Raw genomic sequence first — 16,457 nt, forward strand, 5'->3', positions numbered from 1 at the left:
CTATTCACATACTCACCATGCTATGATCCTCATAATGTATTCATCTTATAACAGTAAGTTTGTACCCTTTGAATAGCATCTCATTTCCACCACTCTCAGACCCTGGCAACCAACATTCTACTCTCTGGGTCTATGAAATAAAAACTGTTTTATTCCATATATAAGCAATACCATGTAGTATTTGTCTTTTTCTGTCTCACTTATTTCACTTAGCATATGCTCTCCCACGTTTATCTATGTTGTCACAAATGGCAGAATTTCCTTTTATTTTATGGCAAATAATAGTCCCTTGTGTACATATACCACATTCTATTTATTTATATGCTGATTTATATATTTATATTATATAGTTAGACTGTTCACATCTTGGCCACTTGTGAATAATGCTGCAATGATCATAGGAGTGCAGAAATCTCTTTGAGATACTGATTTCATTGTCTTCAACTATATATGAAAAAGCAGAATAGTGGGATCATTTTAATTTTTAATTTTAATTTTTTAAATTTTTAATTTTAATTTTTTTGAGGGACCTCCATATTGTTTTCCATAATGGCTGCACCAATTCTCATTCCCGCCTAACAATGTATAAGGATTTCCTCCTGCACGGTTGGTGGGAATGTGACTTGATGCAGCCACTTTGGAGAATAGTATGGAGGTTCCTTAAAAATATAATCCCTAATCATATGATCCTGCAATCTCAATCCTGGGCATATGTCTAAAGAAAACTCTTCCTTGAAAAGACACAAGCACCCCAATGTTCAATGCAGCACTATTTGCAATAGTCACGATGTGGAAGCAACCCATGTCCATCAGCAGATAAATGGATAAAAATAATGTGGTATATATAACAGAATATTACTCAGCCATAAAAAATAATGAAATAATGCTATCTGCCACAACATGGATGGACCTAGAGATTGCCGTACCAAGTAAAGTCACACAGAGAAAGACAGGTATCATACACCACTTATAGGTGGAATCAAAAACAATGATACAAATGAACTTATTTTCAAAATAGAAACAGACTAACAGTTATAGAAAACAAACTTGGGCTTACCAAAGGGGAAAGGTGCAGGGGGAAGGTAAATTAAGAATATAGGGTTAACAATACATACTACTAAATATAAGGTAAACAAACAGCAAGGACCTACTATATAGCACAGGGAACTATATTCAACATCTTATAATCTATAACGGAAAAGAATCTGAAAAAAGAGTATGTGTGTGTGTGTGTGTGTGTATGTATGTGTACATATATATAACTGAATCACTTTACTGTGCACTTAACACAACATTGCAAATCAACAACACTTCAATAAAAAAGAAATGTTACCTTCTTTTCTATTTTTGGAAAAATTTATGAAAAATTAGAATTCTTATTTAAGTGTTTGGTATAAATTACCTGTGATGTTGCCTGGTCATTGGCTTCCCTTGTGAAAAGTTTTTTGATTATTAACCAAGACTCTTTACATGTTAGAAGTCTATTCAGATTTTCTATTTCTTTTTGAGGCAGTTTTAGTAACGTGTCTTTCTAGAAAATTTTCCATTCATTTAAATTACCACTTTTATTGGTACACTCTTATTCATAGCATTCTTTCATAATTCTTTTTATTTTTGTAAGGCTGATGATAGTGTGCTCTCTTTCAATCCTGATTTTAGTAATTGGAGTCTTTTTAGTTTAAAGTTTTAACAATTTTGTTGACCTTGAAGAACTTACTTTAGCTTTTGTTGATTTTTTAAATTATTTTATCCATTTCATTTATTTCAGTTCTAATTATTATTATTCCTTCCTTATCCTTGCTTTGGGTTTAATTTGATCCTTTTTTTCCAGTATCTTTTAAAAAGATATTTATTTTTATTTAATTGGCTGTGCCAGGTCTTAGTTGTGGCATTCTCTGACCAGGGATCAAACCTAGGCTCCCTGCATTGGGAGAACAATGTCTTAGCCACTGGGCCACTGCAGAAGTCCTCCCAGTATCTTAAGTGAAATGTTTAATCATTGTTTGAGATTGTTTCCTTTTCTTCCCCCATGCCCGTGTTTGCTGTTCAGTTGCTAAGTTGTATCTGACTCTTTGTGAACCCATGAACTGCAGCATGCCAGGCTTCCCTGTCCTTCGCTATCTCCTGGAGTTTGATCAAACTCATGTCCATCGAGTCAGTGATGCCACCCAACCATCTCATCCTCTGTTGTCCCCTTCTCCTCCTGCCCTCAATCTTTCCCAGCATCAGGGTCTTTTCCAGTGAATCTGCTCTTCATATCAGGTGACCAACGTATTGGAACTTCAGCTTAGTCATCAGTCCTTCCAATGAATATGCAAGGTTGATTTCCTTCAGGATTGACTAGTGGGATCTCCTTGTAGTCCAAGGGAGTCTCAAGAGTCTTCTCCAACACCACAGTTCAAAAGCATAACTTCTTCGGTGCTCAGCCACCTTTATGGTCCAACTCTCATCCATACATGACTACTGGAAGAACCATAGCTTTGACTATGCAGACCTTTGTTAAAGTGATGTCTCTGCTTTCTAATATGCTGCCTAGGTTTGTCATAGCTTTTCTTCCAAGGAGCAAGTGTCTTTTAATTTCATGGCTGCAGTTACCATCTACAGTAATTTTGGAGCCCAAGAAAATAAAATCTGTCACTGTTTCCATTGTTTCTCCATCTATTTGCCATGAAGTAATGTGACTTTATTTTTCTGGGCTCCAAAATCACTGCAGATGGCGACTGCAGCCATGAAATTAAAAGACGCTTACTCCTTAGAAGGAAAGTTATGACCAACCTAGATAGCATATTAAAAAGCAGAGACATTACTTTGTCAACAAAGGTCTGTCCAGTCAAGGCTATGGTTTTTCCAGTGGTCATGTATGGATGTGAGAATTGGACTATAAAGAAAACTGAGCACTTGAGAATTGATGCTTTTGAACTGTGGTGTTGGAGAAGACTCTTGAGAGTCCCTTGGACTGCAAGGAGATCCAACCAGTCCATCCTGAAGGAGATCAGTCCTGGGTGTTCATTGGAAGGACTGATGCTAAAGCTGAAACTCCAATACTTTGGCCACCTGATGCGAAGAGCTGACTCATTGGAAAAGACCCTGATGCTGGGAAAGATTGAGGGCAGGAGGAGAAGGGGACGACAGAGGATGAGATGGTTGGATGGCATCACCGACTCAATGGACATGGGTCTGGGTGGAGTCCAGGAGTTGGTGATGGACAGGGAGGCCTGGCATGCCGCGGTTCATGGGGTCGCAAAGAATCGGACACGACTGAGTGACTGAACTGAACTGAATGTGATCATAAGTAGGTGTTTACAGCTATAAATCTCTCCCTAAGAATTTCTTAGCTTCCCTGGTAACTCAGGTGGTAAAGTATCCACCTGCAATGCAGACGTGGGTTCAACCCCTGGGCTGGGAAGATACTTGGAGAAGGGAATGGCAACCCACTCCAGTATTCTTGCCTGGAGAACTCCACAGACAGGGGAACCTGGTGGGCTACAGCCCATGGGGTCGCAAAGAGTTTGACAGAACTGAGTGACTAACACGCATGCATATGAGAATTGCTTAAATTACATCTCGTACATTTTAGTATATTATATTTTCATTTTCAATCATTCATCCTAAAATATTTTCTAATTTTTCTTTTGACTTCCTCTTTGACCCATTGGTTATATAGTAGTGTACTGGTTAAATTCCTCATTATTTGTGAATATCCCAAATTTCTTTCTGTTATTAATTTCTAATTTCCACTGTGATCAGAGAAATACTTTCTATAATTTCAATCCCTTTAAATTTATTGAGGATTTTTTTACAGCCTAGCATATAGTCTACCCTGAGCATATACTCAGACAAATGTGTATCCTGATGTTGTTGGATGGAATTTTCTATAGATGTCCATCAGACTGTTTTGCATATAATGTTGAAGGTTTCCATTTACTTTGTTGATTGTCTACTTTGATGTTCTATCCATTATGGGGGAAGGTAGTGAACTCATGAACTGTTTTTGCCAAATTGTCTATTTTTCCTTACATTTCTGTTTGTTTTTATTTCATGTATTTCAGAGCTCTGATGTTGTGGGCATATAGGTCTATAGTTATTATAACATTCTGATAGTTTGACTCTTTCATTATAAATTGCCCACTTTATCTCTAGTATCATTTTCTTTTCATTTAAAGTCTATTATAGTTCATATTATTGTAGTCATTCTAGCTTTCCTTGGTTGATGTTTGCATGATTTTATCTTTTTCCATTCTTTTACTTTCAATCTATTTGTATCTTTGAACCTAAGAAGCTTCTTCTGTAGACAGTAAATAGTTGGATCATGTTTCTTATCCAATTTGACAATTTCTGCCTATTGATTGGATTATTTAACCCATTTGCATTTAATATTATTATTGATATAGCTGGATTTATGTCTGTCATTCAAATTTTTATTTTCTACTGGCTAATGTAATGACTGTCTAACGTCCATCTAGTCAAGGCTATGTTTTTTCCAGTAGTCATGTATGGATGTGAGAGCTGGACTATAAAGAAAGCTGAGCACCGAAGAATTGATGCTTTTGAACTGTGGTGTTGGAGAAGACTCTTGAGAGTCCCTTGGACTGCAAGGAGATCCAACCAGTCAATCCTAAAGGAAATTAGTCCTGAATATTCATTGGAAGGACTGATGTTGAAGCTGAAATTCCAATACTTTGGCCACCTGACGTGAAGAACTGACTCATTGGAAAAGACCCTGATGCTGGGAAAGACTGAAGGCGGGAGGAGAAAGGGACAACAGAGGATGAGATGGTTGGATGGCATCACTGACTCAGTGGACATGAATTTGAGTAAACTCCGGGAGTTGGTGATGGACAGGGAGGCCTGGCGTGCTGTAGTCCATGGGGTTGCTAAGACTTGGACATGACTGAGCAAGTGAACTGAACTGAACTGAACTAATGTCTTTTTGTTTCTGTTCCCTCTACTGCTCTATTTTGAATTAAGTGAATATTTTCTAGAGTAGTACTTTAATTACTGTGATTACTTTTTCACTATTTTAAAACTTATTTTGTTAGTGATTGCTCTAGGGGTTACTATGTACATATTATCAGAATCTATTTCAGATTTAAACAAACTTAACTACAATGTGATATAGAAACATTACTTCCAGGCAGTGTCATTCTCTCTTTCCCCTTTCCCGCTATCCCTGTTATACATGTCACATGTATATATGCTATTAATCTACCAATAGTACTATCTTATATAATTTTATATGTACTAAACAGGCTGAGAAAAGATGGGAACAAGTTTATATATAGAGTTTGTTAGAGTAACCTTTCTGTTTACTGATTTTGGTTCCCTATTTGTGTTCTTGCCTGGAGAATCCCAGGGACTGGGGAGCCTGGTGGGCTGCCGTCTACGGGGTCGCACAGAGTCGGACACGACTGAAGTGACTTAGCAGCAGCAGCAGCATGTATGTTCTAAGGATTCAAGTTACCATCAGGGGTCATTTCCTTAGCACAACACAGCTTTGGTCTCATCTACCTTCTTGGTGTTGTTATTGTCAAATATATTACATTTCTATATGTTCTGGTCCAACAGTACAATTACAAGCAAAATATACAACTGTGTTTTAAATTAGTTAAGGAAAGAAATAAGAAGACATATTCATTTATACCATCTTATAACTAGAATGAATTATTTTGTTTATTGAAAAAGTTAAGTTTAAAATAGATTGACTCTTGTGTGGCTCCATCCACCCACCCCCTGACTCGTATGTTGAAGCGCAAAGTGCTTGTGTTAGAAGGCGAGGCTGCTGGAGGTAATCGGGTTGAGATGGAGTCGTTAAGGGGAGGCTCCCATGGGGTTAGAGTTCTTACCAGGGGAAGGGGAAACGCCAGAGCGCCATCTCTTGGCCGTACACACAGAGGCTCTATGAGCAGCAGGCAAGGTGGTGGCTGCCTACAAGCCAAGATAAGAGGCCCCAGACTGTAACCCATCCTGCCAAGACCTAGACTTGGGACTTTCCAGGCTCCAGAACTGTGAGAAAAAAATGTTTAACTCAGTTTATGGCATTTCACTATGACTTTATGGCATTGGCAGCCTGAGGTAAGACATTAAATTAACAATTAAATGCAAGGAGGAGTAGTTTTTGAAGCCATCTCTAAGATTTGTTTTGACTTCAAGAGGGCTTTTCTTAGCTCTCTCTTTCACTGACTCCCTGGTGAACTGGTTAGACTGTGGTTCTGCTTGGTGTTTTTAATTACAGGAGCTTTTTGGGGGGGGTGTGAGTGCCCTAATTTAATAAGTATTAGTTTCTTTAAGATATATTAATCAATTGAGAAAAATTAAAAAAGCCATTGGAACTAAATGGGCAAAAGATATGAACAGGAGGAAATATAAATTGTTTTTAAACATATGAAGATTATCAACCTCACTTACAATTAAAGAAAACAAATTAGAGCTATGCAAAAATAACATTTTCATGTGCAAGATTGGTAAAAATAAAAAATAATAACATAGCCCCAATATTGTTGATGGGAATATACAGTTACGATAATCTCTAAACAGTGCTTCCCAATACCTATCAACATTACAAAAGCCCATCTTTTCATTTCAAAGTTCACTTCTCAGCATTTATTCAAAGAGATATTAGTATATACGAAAGATGACATGTGTACTTAGTCATCGCTGCATTGCTTATAATAGCAAAAAGCTAATAATCTCTTAATAGGAGGTTGTTGAAATAAATTGTGGTACCTCAGCTTTAGCATGTGCTGTGCCTTGGCTGACAGCATAGTGACAGATGTGATGGACGCAGCATCTTAAAAGGCATGGATCAGGCTTGCCCGCTCTTGTGCTTCTACTGCCTCGGCTGCTATTCCACTGGTCTTGGGAAGAACGTAACAGCCATTTGGAGCAGAACTGTCTTCAAATAAGGTGTTTCAGTCAAGCCCAACCTAAAATAGAGCCCACCAATCAATTTGCAGAAGAGTGAGCCAGCACAGCTTAGCCAAGTTTGCCAACCAAGTCCAAGCCAAACCACCTAAGCCTCAGCCAACATACAGATGCATAAGCTATGCTTATAAAGAATTGTTTTAAGCCACTGAGTTTTCAGTGATTTATTCAATTTTTTTTACTCAATGAGTTTCAGTGGTTTATTACACAGCAAGTGAGGCAGCTAATTACACTCTCCAGTGAATATTGTCTGCCCATAAAAGAATTCTTTAATACCCAAATAATGTAGAATCTCTGAGTCTCATGGTTCAGTTAAATGTGGTTCAGAACAATGTGCAGTGCTCACTTTGTGAATGGAAATTTGTGAAATGGAATTTGCATACACTTGCATAAGATCTAACTGGAAAGATACATACAGAAACCTGATAAAAGCTGGTTGTCTGTGGAGAAGTTAAATGGAAAGTCAAGGAACAGGAGTGAAAGGAGGTTTTTTTTCCCTTTATAACCTTTCTGCCACTTTTGAATTTTCAACAACTTAAATGCATTATATATTCAAAAAAAGAAGTTATTTTTTAAAACTCAGTCTATTCATAGAGCTCCAAATTTTTCTAGCATCTAATACAGCAGAAAAAATCTGAAATCAGTTAACTTTCTATTCTCTTGACAAGGGCCAATTCTGCTTCGATAACTGCAGAATCTTTATTATTTCCTTAAATTAGGAGTTTCAACAGTGTTTATCTAGGAGTAGAACTCTATTATTATTTCCTTGTATCTAGAATATATATGTAAAGGACTCTTAAAACTCAATTGTAAGAAGACAAATGACTCAATAAAAAAATGGACAAATGAATTGATCAGACACTTCATGAAAGAAGAAAATACAGGTAACAAATACACACATTAAAAAGTGCTCAACATCACTGAAAAATTAAAAGCAAAATTAGATACCACTACACACAATTTAATATATCTAAGATTTAAAAGTCTAATGATATCAAATGTTGGAAGGATGTGGAGCAACTGGAACTCTTCTTCAGTAATGTAGAGTGAACACTTCTTCACTAATGGGAAGTAATGTAAAATGGTATAATCACTTTAGAAACTCAGTTTGGCATTTCTGATAAAGTTAAAAATGAATCTACCATATGACCTAATCATTCCACCTCTTGCTTTTTGCCCAAGAGAAATGAAAGTAGATGCCCACAGACTCAAATGTGAATGTTTATCACAGCTTCATATGTGATAGCCCCAAACTGGAAAAAGTCCAAATGTCCATTGATAGGTAAAGGGATAAACAAATTTTCCTATATCCATATCACAGAATACTACTTAGTAAAGAAATGAAAATGAATTACTGATACTCATAACATGTATAAATCATAAATTAATTATGCTGAGTGAAAAGAAGCCAGATGAAAAAAGAGCACATACTGTATGATTCCATTTATATAAAATCCTAGAAAATTCAAACTAATCTATAGTGACAGAAATCAAATCAGTGGTTGCCTGGGCATGGCTTGGGGTGGGGGTGACATGTAGATAGAGAGATCACAAAAGGTCATGAGAAAACTTTTGAGGGTGATGAATTCATTAATTTTCTTGAATGGTGGTTTCAAGAATGTATGCATATACCAAAACTTACCAATTTGTCACTTTAACTATCTACAAAAGAAAATTGAAGAAGAAACCAAATGTTAGGATTTGTCAAGCTGAGTAGTTGACACACAAACTTTTGTTATATAATTCTCTGTTTTTATGTGTTTTCTCTATTTAATAACAAAATATTTTAATTCAATTTAAAAAGGAAACTAGATTTCTCTCACTTGAGCTGATTTAGTAAACTGATGGAAACAATAATTTCCATGAAAACAGGGCTTTTGTCTGTTTAATTCACCATTTCATCCCCAGTTCTCAGGGCAGGGCCTAGAAGCACTTATACCCTTCAAAATTACTTATCTAACACATAATGAATAAACTCAATTTATTCATAACTACTGGTTATTTTCTTAAAGAAGATTTCCAATTCCTTATGGTAAAGCTTAGAAGTTACGGAACAATTTTAGTGATTACTTGTACTGCGGACGGTGCCAAGAGAATCAGAAACCTTTATATGTAATTGCTTGTATTCAGGCAGCTTGCACCACCAAAGCCCTATTGTTTGTTGATAGGTGGCATCCAGTCTGATTATTGAACACTTAGTGGTCAGTGACCGTACCATACTAGTAGTAAACTATTTTGAATATTACCCCTTTGCAAATGTCATCACACCAGTACTTAGTGGGTTCAAGTATCTTTTTATGTCACACATTTCTCCTGCAGGCTTTTGTTCAAGTTCAAAATAGGTATCCTTTGACATGCACTTTGCACCCAACTCCTTTATTCTAACATTTTAAATGAATTAAAATATGTGTTATTAACTACAGAAAACACATAACACCCACTCATTGTTCAGGTCATAAGATTTGATGCTGGCTTGATTTTGTTTCCCTAGTTAAACATTTTTTTCACTGCCAAGCTAATGTGATAAATTTCTATTCCAAAATACACAATATTTTCAGTTTTCTCTTCTGGATTTTTGTATAGGGGAGCGAAACCAAATCTGATAAATATTCGCTTTTTGGCTTTGAATATCTCAAGCAGTGCTACAGGCAACTTATTGACCTATGTCCTTTAGCTCACCAAATATGACTTGGAAAATAGATTAAAGACACCTGGGTCATATATCTAAGCTCTGGCCCAAGTCTATCTGCTGAACCTCTGCCATGGACATGCACTAGACTGCCTATCAATGTGCCAGAATTAGAAAATTTTTAAGAAAAATTTCTGACTTTGGAGAGGGCTCTATTTGGAAGACAAAGTGAATTCCATACAAAAAGGCACATTAGTAAACATTTATTGAACTGTATTAAATTTAATTGAAATTAATTAAATTTGGATGGTAGCTACAATTGCAACTGCTCCCATTGCTGGGCTGAATTCCAGTTTTGGTTTAGAACCCAGTTTGGGCAAGGACTAGAGAAATGGAAAATCTTCAATGTCAACTTCAAAGTTGAATTAATTTACATTAGAAAAAGAGTATTAGGTAACACTACTGAATTAAATATTTATTACAATTTCTTTTGAAAAGACAATAATTACAAACAAATAAGCCAGATCTTCTATTCTTTACTCTAGGTATTTTTCAGCTTCCTTACAGTAAATTTGACTCTTCCATCTAGAATTATTAGGATTTCTCTTGGACATCATTTAAAATATAGAAGCTAGCTATCATGTCACATGTTTTAGAATTATAAATACCTCCATTCTTCCCTCCATGCTGAATAAATCAACAAGATTTATAGATTCTACCTCAAGTATTTATATGGGCTATTTTCAACCTTTTTAAAAACAAGCATTTTATAAAGTCTTTATATAAAGCATAACTTCACGTAAATTTTATTTTTTATAAATTTTAAAAATATATATTATACTAACTAAAATATAAAAGAGAAATAAGAGCATAATTAAATAATAAATAACAGGTAGTAAAATATATAAATGACCATACTATAAGACCTAATGAAGAATTAATATGCACCCCAGGTGGCATAGAGGTAAAGAATCTGCCTACAATGTAGGAGACCTGCCTTTGATCCCTGGGTCAGGAAGATCCCCTGGAGAGGGGAATGGCAACCCACTCCAGTATCCTTGCCTGGAGAATCCCATGGACAGAGGAGCCTGGTGGGCTACAGTTCATGGGGTCGCAGAGTCAGACACAACTGAGTGACTTACACACACACTTATAACCAGGCTAGGACTTGAGAAATTAGACTAAGATTCAAATTAATAGTGAAAACAGTTTGTCTTTACATTAGACACTTTGAAATAAGAATTACTGTAAATGCAATAAATACAAATGCACACTGATATGGTTGATTTGTATTAGTGATTCAAATACCATGAGCAACACAGCTGTCAGAGATACAATTTTGGTTGCATCCCAGACAAAACAATATATATTTTTCCTTTGATGAACACAGTAGCTGCCTTCCTGGAAAATTCAGCGTATGTTAAAACCATTCTATAAGTATTTGCAATTTAAATGTAAGATGGTTGTTTAGGTTTTTCACCTACAAGAATGCCTAGATGGATGCTATCCAAAAGTCTACAAGCAATAAATGCTGGAGAGGGTGTGGAGAAAAGGGAACCCTCTTACACTGTTGGTGGGAATGCAAACTAGTACAGCCGCTATGGAAAACAGTGTGGAGATTTCTTAAAAAACTGGAAATAGAACTGCCATATGACCCAGCAATCCCACTTCTGGGCAGACACACTGAGGAAACCAGATCTGAAAGAGACACGTGCACCCCAATGTTCATCGCAGCACTGTTTATAATAGCCAGGACATGGAAGCAACCTAGATGCCCATCAGCAGATGAATGGATAAGGAAGCTGTGGTACATATACACCATGGAATATTACTCAGCCATTAAAAAGAATTCATTTGAACCAGTCCTAATGAGATGGATGAAGCTGGAGCCCATTATACAGAGTGAAGTAAGCCAGAAAGATAAAGAACATTACAGCATACTAACACATATATATGGAATTTAGAAAGGTGATAACGATAACCCTATATACAAAACAGAAAAAGAGACACAGAAATACAGAACAGACTTTTGAACTTTTTGGGAGAATGTGAGGGTGGGATATTTCAAAAGAACAGCATGTATACTATCTATGGTGAAACAGATCACCAGCCCAGGTGGGATGCATGAGACAAGTGCTCCAGCCTGGTGCACTGGGAAGACCCAGAGGAATCGGGTGGAGAGGGAGGTGGGAGGGGGGGATCGGGATTGGGAATACATGTAAATCCATGGCTGATTCATATCAATGTATGACAAAACCCACTGGGGAAAAAAAAAATAAATAAATAAATAAAAATAAAAAGTGAGTATAAAAAAAAAAAAAGAATGCCTAGATGGATACTTGAAAGTCATGTGGGAAGCAGGATAATTTTTCATTGTATGATACGGTCCCTTTAATTGCAGGATGTCTAACATCCCTGGCCTCTGCAGGCTAAACGCCAGTAGTTCTCCCCATTGACTATAACCACCAGAAAATGCTTCCAACAAATATCCAAAATGCCCACTAGGGGCAGTGTCACCCTGGAGAACCACAGGTCTACCTAACTGTTCCTGCCTTGTCAATCTTTCAACACTGCTTTGGTTTCGTTCTTAAATATCTATCACTTGGCTCTCCCAATTTCTCTGTCTCCCTAGTCTCTCTGCCTGTGAATTTATCCTTCAAATAGATCGCGAAGGTGATCTTTGTAAAGTGCACACCTAATCATGTCATTCTCCTGCCGAGTATCTTTGGAGGCTTCCCAGCTCTACAGGATGAAATAAAACTTTTTAGAATAGAGGGCAGTAATCCTATCCCAGCATATATCAAACCCAACCTCCTACCACTCTGTCCAATGTGTGCTGTGCTGTCCTCTTCCCCATGTGATCTCTAGAACTGAACAAGTTTTCTGAGTCTTTCCACCAACTTGGCGATCTTCTGTCTGGCAAGTTCCTACTAATAATTCAAAATGCAATTCAGGTATTACGTCCCCAAAGAAATCTTCTTCAATCTCCCTAGTCCACCCCGACCTTTTCACTCAACCTGTTTTGTAACTGGTAGGTAGCCCGTGTTCACCACTAGACTGTGAGATGTCTGAAGGCAGAGATTTTTATCTTATCTACCTTTGTATTCTAAGAACATCAAATAGGTAGAGGTAGACAGTAAGGTCTTAAAAAATTAAACATATTTAAAGTTGAATAATCCTATAATGTTATTTGGAAAGTTCTGCAGATTGCTATGTAATTATTTGTATTTACCTTTCAATGTTTTCCCATTCTTAAAGAATCATATATTTCCATCCAGCTTTATCTTTCTAATAGTACAGCCTTTTAGCTTGTTCTTTTTTTAGTAATTAATTTCTGATAAATCCTGAAATGTCTTTGCTTTATTTTTCTTTCACCAGTTTCAACTCCCATTGTATTGACTCATGAAACAAATATGTCCTTTCAACTCATTCCCAAGTTGATATTTTTACTTAATTTAGTGTATATATCTCAGATAACAAGCTTATTTCTTTCTCAAATGATTTGAAATCAGCACATGAGAAGAGTTACAATTCTTTTTAGTCATTAATAATTAAAAAATATTTTTCACAAACTTGTTACTTTTTCCCCCCAAACTGACTGACTCTCAAGTTGATAGTTATGGTTTTAAGTGTTGATTCATGGTTTTACAACATGCGTGGTTGATGTTCACCAATGTTTAATTTTGTTTTAGAAATTTTTTAGATTTGAGAGTGTTCACCTTTTTCAGTTCCTTTGCTAATTTGCAAAATTAACTAGTCTCAAATAATCTTGATGTTTGTCCATTCTGGACCACATGGTTTCTCTCTTCTGGTTACCACTGGGGTAACCATAATCATCCATCGGTTTGTTTTTTTTTTTTTAAATACTACATTGTTCTTTGCCTTCCCAGAATTTAGCAGCAATATTTCAAAAATTTACTAATGACTTTCCTTTGGGTCATTAGAAGAAAAATGGTTCCTGTAGAAACAATGTGCTGCATAAATAATAGTGCAGAGACATTTTCCTGGAGGCTACAATGTGACCTATGAAATACACTAGATTGGTTCCTCTCCATTAGGACATTCAGATCCTTCTTTTATTTTGGAGGGGAAGAATAAATGGAGGAAAATGTGCTTTGAAATTCTCTGTCCTGCTTTAGAGCATGTAAATAGCATCACGCACAAAAAATTTTCAAGCTGTCAGGAGTTAAGCAAGTATGATAATTTCGGATAATTAAATGCTTAAGACAATCAAAATAGAACTCATCCGAGTAAGCTTTTCTCACTTGAAGGAGAGTTCTTCAGAAAGTAGTTACTGATCTTACTGTCTTTCAATAGGGCAGTTTAAAAATGTGGTACAACAGTCCACACTACATTTTGCAATCTTTAAAACAAAGAAAGTAAACCTATATGTATGGACACAGAACGATACATAGTTGTTTTAAAATTTTAAAAATCATGAATAATGTAATACACAGACTATGATCCCATTCATATAAAAAATATTAGAAACAAAAGTAAAATATATACAAACAGAGACTGGAAAGATACTCACAGTAAACTGCATTCAGTGTTCTGCAATAAAAGCTTTTATTTCTGTCTGTTTCTTCCACCAGGCTATGAACTCTTTTGTTACCAGACCAAATATAGGATGCCCAGTTAAATTAGAATTTCAGGTAAAAAGGGATTTTTTTAAAGCATAAGTACATCCCAAATATTGCATGGAGCATATTCATACTAAAAAATCATTCATTGTTTATACCTGAAATTCAAATTTAACTGAGTGTCCTGTATTTTTATTTGCTAAATCTGGCAATTCTACTTGAAAGAGACCTTAGACTATCCATCCTTGGACTCCTATAGCTAACATAGTTACAGTGATTTGGTGGGTACAGAACAAATGGTGAGTGGGAGAGTAATTAAGATTAAGAAGAACACAATAAAAACAGGCAATTTTGCCAAGCATGTTAGATATCTTATCTCAATTCTCATGGAAATGTCATAATGTTTTATTACTGGTCCTATTTTACAGATTGAGAAACAGAAGTATACTGAAGACACACAGTAAGTGGTGGAGCTAAAAATGACCCCAAATTTCTGAGTCCTGATTCAGCAGCCGTAACAAACTAACTGCCAGCTGCAGGCAGGTAGAAGAAAATAAGGAGACAGCGAACCAGGGGAGAGGCTTTGGTTCTGCCTAAGGGATGCAATGCAGGACTTTGCACAAACGCCTCAATTTTGCCTAGAGGTGGAATGTGAGATACACATGAAAAGCAGACAAATCTGGGCCCAGTCTCTACCTCCACCACACATTAGAACAAGTTATATAATTTATTTCGGCTTCAGTTTTCTCCTCTTTAAAACTGGATTGAGAGAATCTACCTGAGTACTGATGGGAAGAACAAATGAGATGATTTCTGTAAAGTGATCAGCAGGAGGTTTGGCAAGTAAAAGATACTGTCAGTGTGAATTAGTCTCAGCTCAGAGTCCCAGTTTTTTCGTTTGTAAAACAGAATAATTATACAAATAACTACTGGTATCTATATTGCCAAGCTGATGTGAGGTCAGATGAGAATATATCTTTCTAAATTCTAAAGATATTTAGAATCTTCTTACTCTTCTAGGAGCAGAACCAGAATACCAAGGCAGAGCATTAGTATTTTTTTTTCCCATGAGTAACTAATTTTGTTTAAAAATTATCATACAGTAAAACTGATTTAGTGTACAAGGTTCTGTAGATTTTAACACATGTCTAGACTTATGTAACCACCACCACCATCAGGATACAGAACATGACTCCAGCTTTTGAGATTCTTTTTTTGAAAATGTTTCACATTCGTATTACAAAGCACTTTTAAAAACAGGAAAAAGATTTAGATAAAAGTGCTGAGGATGCAAATGAACTAAACTGGCTTTTTGCACAAAGCTTTTGCAGTCTTCACGCCCTCTAGGTCTCACCTGGGCCCTTCTTGCTGTGGGCGGTGCAGTCTATTTTTTCCCACAAAAGTAATCAGGAAGCGACTTGAGAGTTGGGATCTTTCCTTCACACTAAAGGCAGGCCATGTCATAGGCACAAACTTCGGCATTCCTTATTGGATCCTTTTTATATTACCAGATCCTACTTTTTTGCAACTGTTTTCTCGAATTGTCATTTTCTCTCTAAAATGAAGAACCTTGAATAACCAGCACTTTCTCACTCGTTTAGGGAAATTATTTTTTCGGGACAAAGGAGACAGACACTCATTGAGAGAACAAGAATAGAGCTTTCAGGACCCCCAAACCTCTCCGGGGTAACAAATCCTCTCTGTAATTAAGCATTCCCTTTCTCCTACCCCAATCCCAGCCTCTCTGCTCCTTGCCTACCGGGCGCATCCTGCGGCGTCAGACTTGGGTTACCAAACTTCTGTTCTCCGGGCGGCCACCCACCCCCACCCTGCGAGCTCTCCCAGCTCACTGACTTGCACTGACACACGGCTGCCACGTCTGGGGAGGGGGGCGGGTCCGCTTTCCGGGTGACTCACGTCCTCGCTATTTGCCTTTTGTTTCTAGGACGCTTTGGCGGCCGTTTTCTTCCCTCTGCTTTTAATTTGGGGAGCAGGAAAACTAACGAATCAAGAGTGAATCTCTTCTCCACCCATCTTTCCCCCCCTCCCTTCTTCTTCAAGTTGGCTCCCTCCCTTCACAAGTTCCGTAACTCTCCGAGAAGTGCGGGGGCGGGGGGGGGGGGGCGGGACAGGTGGGGATGGATTTACACCTAAACCCGAAGTTGGCAGTCTAAAGCATCACTTGGCTGGGGAGCCTTTCCGAAACTCCCTTGCTGGCAGCTGGGCGTTTTCCTGCTGCCGTTGTACATTTGCAGCTCATTTCTTTATGCTCCTACTCTGTTATGCCTCTATCTACCTGGTTACCGCTTTAAATGCCCAGATTA

The 16,457-nt window shown here is 37.1% G+C and overlaps 1 long non-coding RNA gene across 1 annotated transcript in view; it reads right to left on the reverse strand.

Moving 5' to 3' along the window:
- Positions 1-16,457, reverse strand: part of LOC122422939 — a 63,571-nt gene that overhangs the window by 46,483 nt on the left and 631 nt on the right. Inside the window, exon 2 of the long non-coding RNA XR_006264032.1 lies at positions 6,724-6,923. This is a non-coding gene — a long non-coding RNA (uncharacterized LOC122422939). The remainder of the gene's footprint in view (positions 1-6,723; positions 6,924-16,457) is intronic.

This window comes from Cervus canadensis, chromosome 20 (assembly GCF_019320065.1).
Source record: "Cervus canadensis isolate Bull #8, Minnesota chromosome 20, ASM1932006v1, whole genome shotgun sequence".
NCBI lineage: Eukaryota > Metazoa > Chordata > Mammalia > Artiodactyla > Cervidae > Cervus > Cervus canadensis.